Source organism: Bufo gargarizans, chromosome 2 (assembly GCF_014858855.1).
Source record: "Bufo gargarizans isolate SCDJY-AF-19 chromosome 2, ASM1485885v1, whole genome shotgun sequence".
Classification (NCBI taxonomy): domain Eukaryota; kingdom Metazoa; phylum Chordata; class Amphibia; order Anura; family Bufonidae; genus Bufo; species Bufo gargarizans.
Window position 1 is genome coordinate 584,510,956 of NC_058081.1, and position 12,581 is coordinate 584,523,536.

Consider the following 12,581-nt stretch of genomic DNA (forward strand, 5'->3'; position numbering starts at 1 on the left):
AAATACACTCAATGCAAATCAAATATTACATGGCTGGGACAAAAGGTTGACACATTTCGCCGGGGTGGACACCAAGGAGTTAAGGAAAAGGGGGACTAGAAATAGAAAACAAAAAAATAACATAAAATAAAATGAAAAATAAAAATCACACAAAGCAAGAGACGATCAACCCGCTGCCAAGGAACCCACTAGGATGGGAGTGATTTCCGTCACCCCCTGTGTGGTGCATCAGGGAGGGAATGAATTAAATGATTTGGAGCCATAAAAATATTAAATGCAGGTGATTCTTACTGAGATTCATCATCTGTCCCCTGTGTGTTTCCACAGCTTTCAACCCTGGTGCTGAACAACTACAAAGAAGCGCGAGATTCCCCTCAGCCCCTTTTCCAAATGCTCCTACAACAGCCGTCAGCCGCCTCGAGTAAGTATTCCCTGCGCTCCCTGCCTCGCTCCTCGTCTGCTTGGCTGTCTCTCTGCCTTCGCAACTGTCTCGCCTCCTCTGCCTGCCTGTCTCTTCCACTTCTCTGCCCTTCTGCTTGCGGATGCAATGGAAACGTCAGACTCTTTTGCATTAGTGAAGCTCTGCGAGGCAACGCAAATATCTAATATACAATTACAGCGTCCCCCTGCACAGATTTCCAATCAATACCCTCCTATTATGTGGCTGGGGGAGGCTGGGAGCCTGATACTGCTGCACACGGCAGGAAGGAAGAGGCAGGCTGTCATTGGAAGCCTCAAATCCTCATCTATCAAGAGCTTGTTACAGAATAGATGCAGCATCTTACAGGAACACGCTACCTCCAGAGAAAGGGCTCGCTGTGCATGAGCCGCGCATGGTGCACGCCAATTAGAACCCGTTCTGCTGCTTGCATAAACGGAGACGCGTTTTCCACAATTGATAGATTTACGGCAATTGCGCTGATTGTTTTGGGTCAGGGGAAAAATTAACTCTGTGTGTACAGTGCAGCTTTAGAGGCCCCATGCACACAGCCATATTTTGGATATGCTCTTAAATTATTATATTTTTTTTTATTGAGAATTGCACAAAAAAAAAAACCATTCATTTCTATGGGTCCGCAAAAAACAAAGACAGCATACAATGTCATCTGTGTACTGTCCGCACCCATATGTCCGTCCAGCAAATTATAGAGCATGTCTTATAGTCCGTTTTGTGGACAAGAATAGCCATTGGCACATGGAAGGAGTCCGCATCTTGTCTATCCGCTGTTGGCGGATACGGTCATGTGCATGTAGCCTTAGAGATACTTTGGTCATTTTTTTGACAACCCTACCTAGAGCTACTACAGGCATCTTGAAATTCCCCATTCATAGGACTACAACTGCCATCACCAGAGGATGTTGGAGGTTATTCGTAAAAGAAAGAAAATAAGCAGCTGGCAAGCTATATTTGGCCATGTCTACGGCATGTGTCTCATAAAGTTCTTCTGCGGCATAGAGGGCAGACAAACAAGCACAGGCAAAGTTTGTACAAAGTCACAGACAGTGTGCTCGGTCACAAATTCTGCAAACACAAACACTGGCAAATCGCCATTCAACCTTCAGCGTGCGCTCCTGCCAGGAACGTTACTGACAAGGAAGGGCAGGAACCTACAGGCTTGGAGAGCGAGCCAGAAGCTACCCACACACAGACACAGTCACCGCTCCTGACAAACATAAACAGAGACACTTCCCCCGCTCGCCGCCATCAGTGCGCACGCGGCCCTGTCGAAGGGACAGGTTCTGCGTTATAGAAGAATGCCCTCCAACGTATTCTAGGGATGCTGCACGGCCCATGGCGAATGCCTCCAACACTAAAGACGGTTCTAAAATAGGCGCAAGCTCCGCACTAGGTCTGACCTATCACATACACAATACAATTATGAGGATTGACAATCACTTCCAGGCCACACGCATAAGAATGGTGTCAATGAGAACATTTTCCAGATATGTGGAGACCGGGGTCAAATGACGTCGCATAGTCATCAACGAGTTTGATGTGAGCGTCCTCAAAAACACTAAGGTTTCTTGGCCCCACTACAAAAGATGTATCCACAGATAAACACGGAACAAAGTTTTATTTGTGCTGCCGAATAGCAACTAGTGTAAGTATAATTCTAAGTAGTCCCATCCTCATATATGGAGCTGCTGGTGGAGATTGCGTAGCTAAGCCCCAAAGTAAGTGCGGTTGTCATGTGGGCGTTCCAGCATCAGTGCCGTGCTGCCATCTTATGTACTAACAGCAGCAGGACTATAGGAGCATTATACAATCCTGCCACAAGGGGGAGCAAGAACTGTTTGTTCCTACCTCTATGCAGGAGGAGTGACCAGGTGACCGAACAAGCTGTTCATAGCCTTAAAAATGGCTGATGAAGTTTTGAAAAATTATCAGAAAAAGGCCCTTATTCCCATATTAAGAACTTCGACGGAGACATTTATTTTACTTTGTAACTGGTCTTTAGTACAGGGATAGGCTGTCTAGATTCTTCTACATATTGGTATATCTACCCGGTATAAACAGATAATATTATTATTTCAGTCTATAGATACTGTCTATATATCTGTGTGAGCTCCGTGCACCTTCATGTGGGCACATTCCCATTTTGTGCTCAGGATGCAGTCTCCTAACAGCTTGTGTTTGTTGGCTTGCCGTAGAGCAGATGTGTGTGGGATAGGGGTAGGCTCTGGCTCAGCTATGAGAAGCAATGTCCCAGATCTCCAGAATGATTTACGGAATTGGCCCTTGCATCGCCACATGAGTATGTTTCGGAGGCCAGCGATGCAGGACTAGAGGGCAGTCGAGATCTCTCTTTTCCTCACAACGGACTCAAAATGTCACAGATGGGGGGATGTCGTAAATGGATATTGAAGTATGGCAACTGTGCTGTCAATTCATCTGGTATCATGACACCTATGACAGAATACTTTCTCTTGAACCTGGGGTTAATGTGCAGAATGATGATAGTCTTCTGTGTCCAACCAAGAAAGGATCTCCTTCCCTCAAAAAAAAAGAGAAAAGCCTTGTGTTCTTGAGTCTTCTTCTGCCACCCCCGAGGTTACCCCAAACCATATATGACCGGGAAATGGTTAAAATATATTTGCTACTAACATTTTCTTAACTTACAGGAAATGGTTGATTGAAAAAGTCTATTCTCTCCCCTCTTATTTTTCTTCATCAGATCCATAAGATGTCCCCAACGCTTTATCCTCCTCCATGCTCGCTGTGTGCCATCCCCAGATGACTACTGCTTACACTCAACCCTACGAGAAGCTGTCGTGCAGTAATGCTCTGTGTTTGTTACTGCGTAAGCCTTATGGCTGCCTGCGAGATAAGCCAAAGGTTGGTGCACAGATTGCAGATATGGGAAAGCGTTCAATTAGGGAGAAACCTCTCCAAGGGATGGGCCTACTCCAGACTTGGATTTCAATGGCCAGAAACTGGTCCTTGCTATTTAAAAAGCCATTTACGGAGCAGTCGATATTCTTTTTGCACGACATGACTGCTGTAGACCGAGAGAATGAAAATCTAGAAATGGCATCAAACAAGAGTTGCCAACCTGCCCATTACCCTTGTGTAGAGTCTAATGCAGTCCAAATAAACAGCCATGCGTTCTCATAAAGTAATGGAAAAATCTAACCCAGATATTTGGCCATATTGTCACCTATTTGTTTAAAGGGGTTGTCCATGATTAGAAAGCAAAGTTTGCTCCCACCTCACAAAAGAATAGTGCCACCCTTTTCCGAAGGCTATCATTGGCATTGCAGTCCATCCCCATTCAAGTCAATGTGACGGAGCTGCAATACCACACACTGCCTACAGACAGGAGTGGTGCTGTTGCTGGAGAATAAAACAAGCTATTGGACAACCCCAAAACAACAAGCAGCAAAATGTGTACAATAACAAGAATGTTACTTTCTGCCTGGGCCAGGAAACAAATACCGGGGTAGGCATAATTTCCAGCGTGGTGCCCGTATAGAAGACTATAAATGGGAAGAGTAATAATTTGCATCTGGGAGAAATTTTACCTGGCTTTCTTACCCAGTCAACACTCACCGCTGAGAGTACAATCGTGGCGCGTTACTGCCGAGCATGCCCCGTAATGGCAATTACCATGGTTTTATTTTGCTACAACTGGAAAGACAGCATAAAATATTTCATGCTTCGTTCAGATGATCCTCCTGGTAATGAATTACGGGCACAGCCGTCTGATTGGGGGCAACATCATTACATTACTTCATCAGACAATTCAGAATCTTGTACGGCTGGGATAATTATCCAGTCAGTGGCGACGCTACACAGCCTCCCTATTAGCTACGTTCATTATTCCTTCCGCATACAATCTCTGTTTTGCTTTTTTTTTTCTTTTTCTCGTCTCCTTCAATTCCCGTATCCTTTTTCATTTTTCCCCTTGATCTAAACTCCGCCGCCTCTCCCTGCCTGTTTCTTTTTACAACCGTGTTTCCTTTCCTTGCGCTCTCTATGGAGCTCTCTGTGCTATTAAGGAGCAACCTGCAGGGCAAACACAGCTGCGGGAGCAAGCAATAGAAGGCGGCAGCGGCACATCGTGCCTGTGCCCAGTTAATGAGGCAGCACTTAACCACACTGACTTTACAGAGCTATGCCACTGAGCCCATCACTGAGTTAAGCGCCCCCAAAGTGCGCACTCCAGAGCTTGGCATGAGCCACAGATCAGTGGGGCCACCACGTCTCCTGTCTGTGACACATCTGACGGCACAGACTTCTTAATTCCTTTCTCTTATTCCCTTAATCTGTCATCTTCATCAGGCTGGGGAAGTGGCAGCCAGCAAACCAGGGCTCCCGCACAATCAATCTCCACATTACAGCTGACAGAATGGTGCTAATAACTTATTGATCTAATGTTTGCCGAGCCCCACTGGGGCTGAGGAGCCGCCACTGATTGGCTCAGAGAGCCGAGACTCTGCCCAGAGCAAAGCGGAAAGCTTTCAAACTGTCTTCATGAGGACCTGGGAAGACGAGAGGAGGGGGGCGGAAAGGAACGCACGGGAGAAGGCAAGCAGGCAGCAAAAATGGAGGAGAGGAAAACATAATAATAACAATAATTGTAGAGAAGGGGCACAAGGCACGTACCCTGGGAAAGTTGTAAAAAAAAAAAAAAAAAAAAGACTAGGAGGAAAATGGGAAAATTACTTAAAGGACAACACCTAAATATATGTCAGCTATTTTTGCTGTACAATTCAATATATTTACTGTCTGTAAATAACCAATCCAGGATGAGGAGAGGGGGACTGTAGGTCTTGCCCTGGGTTGGAGACCAATAGGTAAAGTTACAGTATAAGTACAGGTAAATGTGCATGTTTCAGATCAAATTTTAGAACTTGTGGGATACGGATAAAAATAAATGGGTTTAGGGTTGCTGTGTGCAGCTACAGTTCATAGGTAAAGTAAGGTTTTAGGTATATAAGGAATGATTCAAGTATGGGTGCTAGTAGTGAGTTGGATCTGAAGTCAAGGTATGGGTAGTGAACAGGTAGACCTAGGCTGGACTCTATTAGACTGTTTAACAATGGGATTACAGACAGAAAGACCACAAAATATCTGCCTCCATGATTCCTACTGGATCTAACCCATTCCAGTTCTGAGAAGCTCCAATACATAACATGAGAAACAAGCTGATCATCGACACTACATTTTTGATCATCGACACTACATTTTTGACATATGTTGCGCTCATGCTTTGATTTAATACACTGTGCTCTTCCCATGGTGTTGAAGGCATTTCAAAAATGTTTACGGCCTATAGGTGTGGATAGTAATCAAGTATTTAGGTCATAGCCTCATGGGGAAATGGTGGGCAGAAAACGTAACTTTAGTGACCAGTGGCAGGGAGCTGCCGCCAAGACAAATGCAATAATAGGAAACAACAAAAGGAGACAGAGATTCAAGACAAGAACATAGTTTTGCCTCTGTACACATCACTTGTCACTTGTGTATGGTTTTGGGCATCTGTGTAAAAGAAGGACATGAACTTGAACAGGGTCAATGGAGGCGACCAAGGTAGTTAAGGGCATGCGTGGTTTGCAGTACTAAGACAGGCTATCAGACTTGGGGTTATTCAGTTTATAAAGAATATGGGCATTCTAATTACAGGGTACAACTATATGAAGGGACAATACAGAGATCTTGCTAATGACCTTTTTTTTTTTACCTAGTCCTGTAACCTTGACAAGAGGGCCCTAAGTCTAGAGGAAAAGAGGTTTCACCATCAACATAGATGGGGATTCTTTACCGTAAGAGCAGTGAGACTATGGATCTGTCAGCCGCACCATACGGTGATGGTTGAGTCACTTAACAAGTTTAAGAAAGGCCAGGGTGCTCATCTTAAATGTCAGCATATTGCAGGTTATGGCTACCCTACCAGGTCTGCGGAGGAGGGACGGTGATCCAGGGATTTATTCTGATTGCAAAATCGGAGGCCAGAAAGGAAATTTCCCCCTAATATTGGTCAACTGGCATCTGATTTTGCCTTCCTCCAAACAAAAAAATGGTAGGATTAAAAAAAAAAGATTTTAAAGATTTTTTTCAACTCGATCCACTATGAAATTATGCATGCAACAATGGAGAATACTATACCAGCTGGTTCCGATCCATATTAAACACTGTCTGTAGACTGTCCCATGTGGGTAAAGCCACAAAATATTTGCTGAAAGGCTATTTTATCACTTTGCCCTGTAGTGTGTGTGTAGGGGGATTTGACATGACTTCAACATAGAAAACAGGTGATGTTTGTGGAAAACATGAGGATTAAAAGTTGGCGTGGTCCTTGAGAGTGAGGAAAGGAAGCCATTACAATGTGTAAGGCGAGAGTATGTTAGTTTTGTGTTTATCTTGCACTTTGTCATTTCTAGACAGCTGTAGTGTTGACAGCAAAGTACATCCAACGTGCAGTCATTTTATGGGTAGCTTGATGACGTCCAGGGGGGCAAGAAGGTCAAGACGCCAAAACAAGAGTGAAATAGTGACATGGCCACAGAGAAGTTATCATTCAGCGGCCATCCTGAAGAGGGCTTCAGCGAGACGGGCAAGTTCTGTCAATAGAAGCAACACCTACTGTGCAAACCTAATCGCAAAACAAGTCCCCATGTACATGTCTGCTCTCAGCACCAATCCCAACTCATTATGGAAGTCCAGGCCATCAGCTGCAACTGTCTCATCTTGCAGGCATCTATTATGACTGTCTGGCTCGCCACAAGCTGCCCCGTCTCTTGAGTTGCACAATTACTTTGTCCTCCAAACACTTGGTGCATGTACCACAGACATCCTTTCTGCAGCCCTCGCTGTCCTGCTGTGACCGTCTCCTTTTACCGCTCACTCTGTCTCCATTTTTCACAGCCAACTTCACCCCTGTCAGCATGTGCCTCTGCTTCACTTTCCTGTGTGCAGCGAGCTGAGGTTTTCGCGGCCTGCCGTGCAGCCGCATGTACAGGAGCTAGGAGAATCCTGAATTCCTGTCACGCTGATTGCACACAGATATGAGCTGCTCATCCATACAGGTCCTCATCAAGCTGAAGAGCTGGCAATCAAACCTGAACATTAAACTGCAAGGCTGTATCTGTTGATGCCCATTTACCGTAATAGTCGCACCAATACATGAGAGTCGCTTTCACATGTACTTACAGTGTTCAAAATTATGCCTTCCTTCTATCACCTAGTAGAGTCCAAAGATTAGTTTCTACAAGTCAATGGACGTTGCCAAAGAGAGTTTAGTTTTGTTGACCAATGGCTGACTAGAGACGTTCCTCGTTTTTTAAAGGGCACCTGTCACTATTTCAGGGCATTCTTGTTGTATCTTTAAAATGTTCCAATACAAATTAATTTTTTGCTATTAAAGGTTAGAACAAAAACGGTTTACGCAGACACAACCAAAATCAAAGGGTCCCTCCCTCCCTCCGATGACACGGTGGGACATGTCCTTGGGCTTCGGGTTATCATGAGTTGCCTAATTCAACATTAAGCAAACACTCTTCGCTGCCATGTCTAACAGGTGAGACGAGGATATCCTGCCTCTCCATTAACCCTTTCATTGTCCCCAAAAAATTAAATCTCCAAAATATATGTCACATCAACCCATTTGAATAGGATTTCTTGTAGAATATCTTGTAGGAGAAAGATACAGCTACATCCTTTACACAAAAGTAAGTACTGCAAACTTAAAGAACATTTCCTCCACCCATCATACACTGTATCCATGGACAATCAGTATCTACAAAATGGATAAAACAATAAAGAATTCAAATAAAATGAAATATAGATACCATCGTGTCAGGATAAATCCTGAAACATCTATATTATTAAATACATGCACAACCTGTAAGTTAAAAAAATGATAAAATTAATTTGAAAACCTGAATTAAACCAAAGGCTATAAAAAAATAAAGTTAATCAAGAAAATCACAGCTTTCTCATGCACGCATTTCAAGACAGCATATTACCAGAATTGCAAAAGATCCGCCGTGTGGATTGCAGAGGAGTCGGTGTTAAAGAGACAGGTGTCTGCAAACACAGGGCCATAAGAGAAAGGGCATGTGTGGCAGGGGAGGACGGCAGGTGCACGGCTCTCTCCCCCTCTGGGCAGGGCGAATTAGCTAAAGTGGATGGTCAGGATTGTGCTTGTTTACAGAGACACCTCGAGCCGCTTAAAGAGGCTTCTAAATCTGTGTTTAATGTGCAAACCTGCAGCTTTCTGGCCTGCCTTTGACAAGAAGCCTGGGCTGCCTCATCCCTTTGTATGTCTTCTCCAATTAAGATTAAAGTGAGCCTTGTGCTCAGCTCATCCCTCTCTCTCCAGATAAAACCCCTGAGCTCCAGCCAGCACTGCACCTTGAGTCTTATCACCTGCTAATCTCATCCTTCCTACAGATAACAGGCACTTTCTGCTCACACAACAATTCCCTGGTGTTACAGAGGGAGGCCGGGAAATATAGTCGGGGGTTTCTTATCTACCACCAACGTACCACCGACTGTAGGCAAGACATCTGCACGCTGGAGAAGCAACAGTGTGAGCTCTACCTGCTGCAAAATTAAAAATAAGAATTTCTTGTACTTTGAAAATCAATTGCATTTTAAGCATTTTCTTGATGTCCTATACCAAAGATGACCATGGTGTCCATCCTCCAACCCCAACATTCATGCTTGTAAAGATGTAATGGCCACGTTGGGTTTATATCAGCGCATATTCAGGCCAATACCTTTAATTTCAGGCTTCCAAAACTTGTCACAAGGCCCAGCACTAATACATCTCTTGACTTGGATGGGGCTTTCCACCTGTTGTAGCAGAGCCCTATTTTCCTTGATTTTATGAGGATCGGTTGACCACCATCACCAGTGAGGACCACACTGCAGTTTGAGGGGTTTTCTAGATGTACGATCCATGAGATCCAGAAGATCTTAATATTAAAGGAGTTTTCCTATTTTTTTTACTGATCACTTGGGGTCTGACACCCGGGATCCCCACAGATCAGCTGTTTGAGAAAGCCGCAGCACCCCTGGACCGCTGCTGCCTTCTCGCAGCTTATCCTAGGCCAGTGACGACACCTTCAAGTGAATGGAGCGGTGATAACGAGCGTGACCTCTATACAATGTACAGCTCTGTGCTTGGCGAGCATGGCGATGGCTGCGGCGCTCACAGGAGAATAGGTCATCAGTATAAAATATATACATTTTATTTTTACTATAACCTCCCTTGCTGATTTATAGATATTGTACCCGATATGACCAATAACCGTCAATCTATAATGTGATGGGAAATCAATGGTTTCTAACAGGTGAAATTGCGCTGCTCGAGATATTCATCGGACAGCTATAATGAACCAGAAGCTTGATCACCGGCTAGACACCATAATACAACAGGAGTTTGTTGGAGCAGCAAGGCCTTATCCACTCTTCTAGGTAGTTATTATAATGCAGTACCTGAGCCGATAACCGAGGACACATCTAGAATTAATGCCAGCCAGGTATTAACTATAATTTACAAGTACACAGCGTCTTAGACTTTTACTGAACATTTTTGGAAAAACCATTGATGGATTAGAGCGTTACAGACATGATACATGCCGATGAAAGACATTCAAATACATATATTTTTTATGTTCCATATATTATAGGACTGCTACTTGACCAGCTGTCTGATACATTTGGGAAGTTATAGACAGGTTTCCAGTTTGTCTGCGCTGGAGACAGCCAGGTTTGTGAGGTGAATATGTAACGGACAGTTTTTATATATGCTTTTTATATATATAGTTGACTTTTGATTGGTAAAAACTACAAAAACTTTCTTGGACCTTCTTGAATACAGAGCAATACATGCAATCATTCTGATCTGCACATAAAATATTACAAAAGCAATCTTCACGTATCCATAACCATAAGCAAGCAGCCATACTTAAGCGTAAGCTCGGCAGAACAGATGACTGTTGGTTTAGGTCTTTGTTCTTATTTTATTACAGTGGAGTCAGAGGTAAATGAATAATATCAGCCAGTCCACGGCATCTGAATAGGAAGGGGATACACATCTCAATCACCCTCCGGCTCTCACGCTGGCTCCAAGACAGATCAATATAGCAATTAGATGTTATCAGTGCGCGCCGCTTCCCCTGCCTCCCTCTGGCCTTCCACCCTCCCCCACTAGAAAGGCGGCAGCTTTCATGCCCACATCTCATAGCCCTGATGTCACACGGATATCTGGGTTTAAGACCTCCGTGTGACTTTGTGCAGCGGTCCGGGGAGAACCAATATATATAGAGGGAAAAAGGAAAAAGAATACATAGCCGCATGCAAGAACGCGAGAACAACATTACTGTCAGCATTCAAATAACTGTTAACCCACTTGCTACCACAGCACAATGAGAGGGGCTGTGCCTCATGACAAGCATGGTGGGAAAAGTCCAAAGTGGACTTTCAATATAAAAAATGACTAATCATTGAAAATGATGCTCCCGAAATATGAAAAAGCATTGCTTGTGAGTGCAGATACTGTGACTGTCAGAGACAGGGGAGGACGGGGTAGTGGGGTCCATCCAGGAGGACTAAGAGACCTAGCAGTCCCACCATCAAGACCTTAAAGGGGTTGCCTGGGTTCACAGCTGAACCCGGACATATCACCTTCTTCCCCCACTCATCCCCTGTGATATGAGCATCTGAGTATTTCATGCTCTGATGATCTCTCTTGCCCTGCGCGATTACACTGACGGCACTGGAACCTATGGACAGGCTTTAGTGCTGCCCTAGCCTGTTTTACAGGCTAGGGCAGCGCTAAGGACCACCCATTAGCGCCGATGACGTCACCAGGCTCACTGCCAGGCAGAAGCCTCCGCCTAGCAAAGACCTGGTACATCACCAGATCTGCAGAAAAAGCCCCTGTCCTGCACGATTCAGTGCAGGCATGGGACAGCATCAGAGCATGAAATGCTCCGATGCTCATATCAGAGGGGCTGCCTGGGTGAAAAAGGGGATATGTCCAGGTTCAGCTTTGAACAGTAGAAACCTTATTGAAAACGGCTGAGCTTCGAACAGAAAGACTTCATACATATATACTACACATAAGTATTGCGGAGCGTTTGGGACTTTTAAGTTCTGGCTGTCGGTTTTTTGGGGGGGAGAATTTAAATACTGAGGACCTATCCTTAGGATAGATACCTGCCTTTTAAGATCTGATTCCTGGCAAATGCTCCCCCCTGATCAGCTGTTAGAAGAAGCCACAGTGCAGGAGCCTCTTGGTCAGCCATTTATTGATGTCACATCTACTGGACTGGGACTATGCTGCAATATCACTATGAAATGTATGGTGCTGTGATTGGTACAGTATGAAAAGGAGGCAGTGCTCGCCTGAACGCTGCAGCCCCTTCCAACAGTTGATCCCCAGGGGTGCCGGGAGTTGGACCCCAACAACCAGTACTGATGACTTATCCTGAGGATAGGTTATCAATAATTAATTCCTGGAAAAAAAACCTTTTAATGGGTTGTGTCACCATTAAATGTTATTTTAATATAATGCAGCAAGAAAAACCAGCTCATTTTGTAATTTACGGTTTCAAAAATATTCCCTTTACCTCATTATACTGGCACCCCCTGGTGTTCAATCCATAAAGTAATGCGCACATCCACCTACTGAGTCGGATCCATCCTTCAACTGCCACCACACAGGTAGAAGCTGGAGAGAGCTCCAGCAGAAAGGACAAGACCCCGAGAAAGAACACACCCCATCAAGAGAAGACATGCCCCCAGAGAAAGGACACACACCATCAAGAGAAGACATGCTCCAGAGAAAGAACACGCCCCATCAAGAGAAGACATGCCCCCAGAGAAAGGACACACCCCATAAAGAGAAGACATGCCCCCAGAGAAAGGACACACCCCATCAAGAGAAGACATGCCCCCAGAGAAAGGACACACACCATCAAGAGAAGACATGCCCCCAAAGAAAGGACACACACCATCAAGAGAAGACATGCCCCCAGAGAAAGGACACACACCATCAAGAGAAGACATGCTCCAGAGAAAGAACACGCCCCATCAAGAGAAGACATGCCCCAGAGAAAGGACACAC

General features: G+C 44.7%; 1 protein-coding gene across 8 annotated transcripts in view; it reads right to left on the reverse strand.

Moving 5' to 3' along the window:
• The window catches only part of SAMD11 (sterile alpha motif domain containing 11), a 135,782-nt gene that overhangs the window by 34,479 nt on the left and 88,722 nt on the right, over positions 1-12,581 (reverse strand). The gene's annotated exons all lie outside the window — the stretch shown is intronic.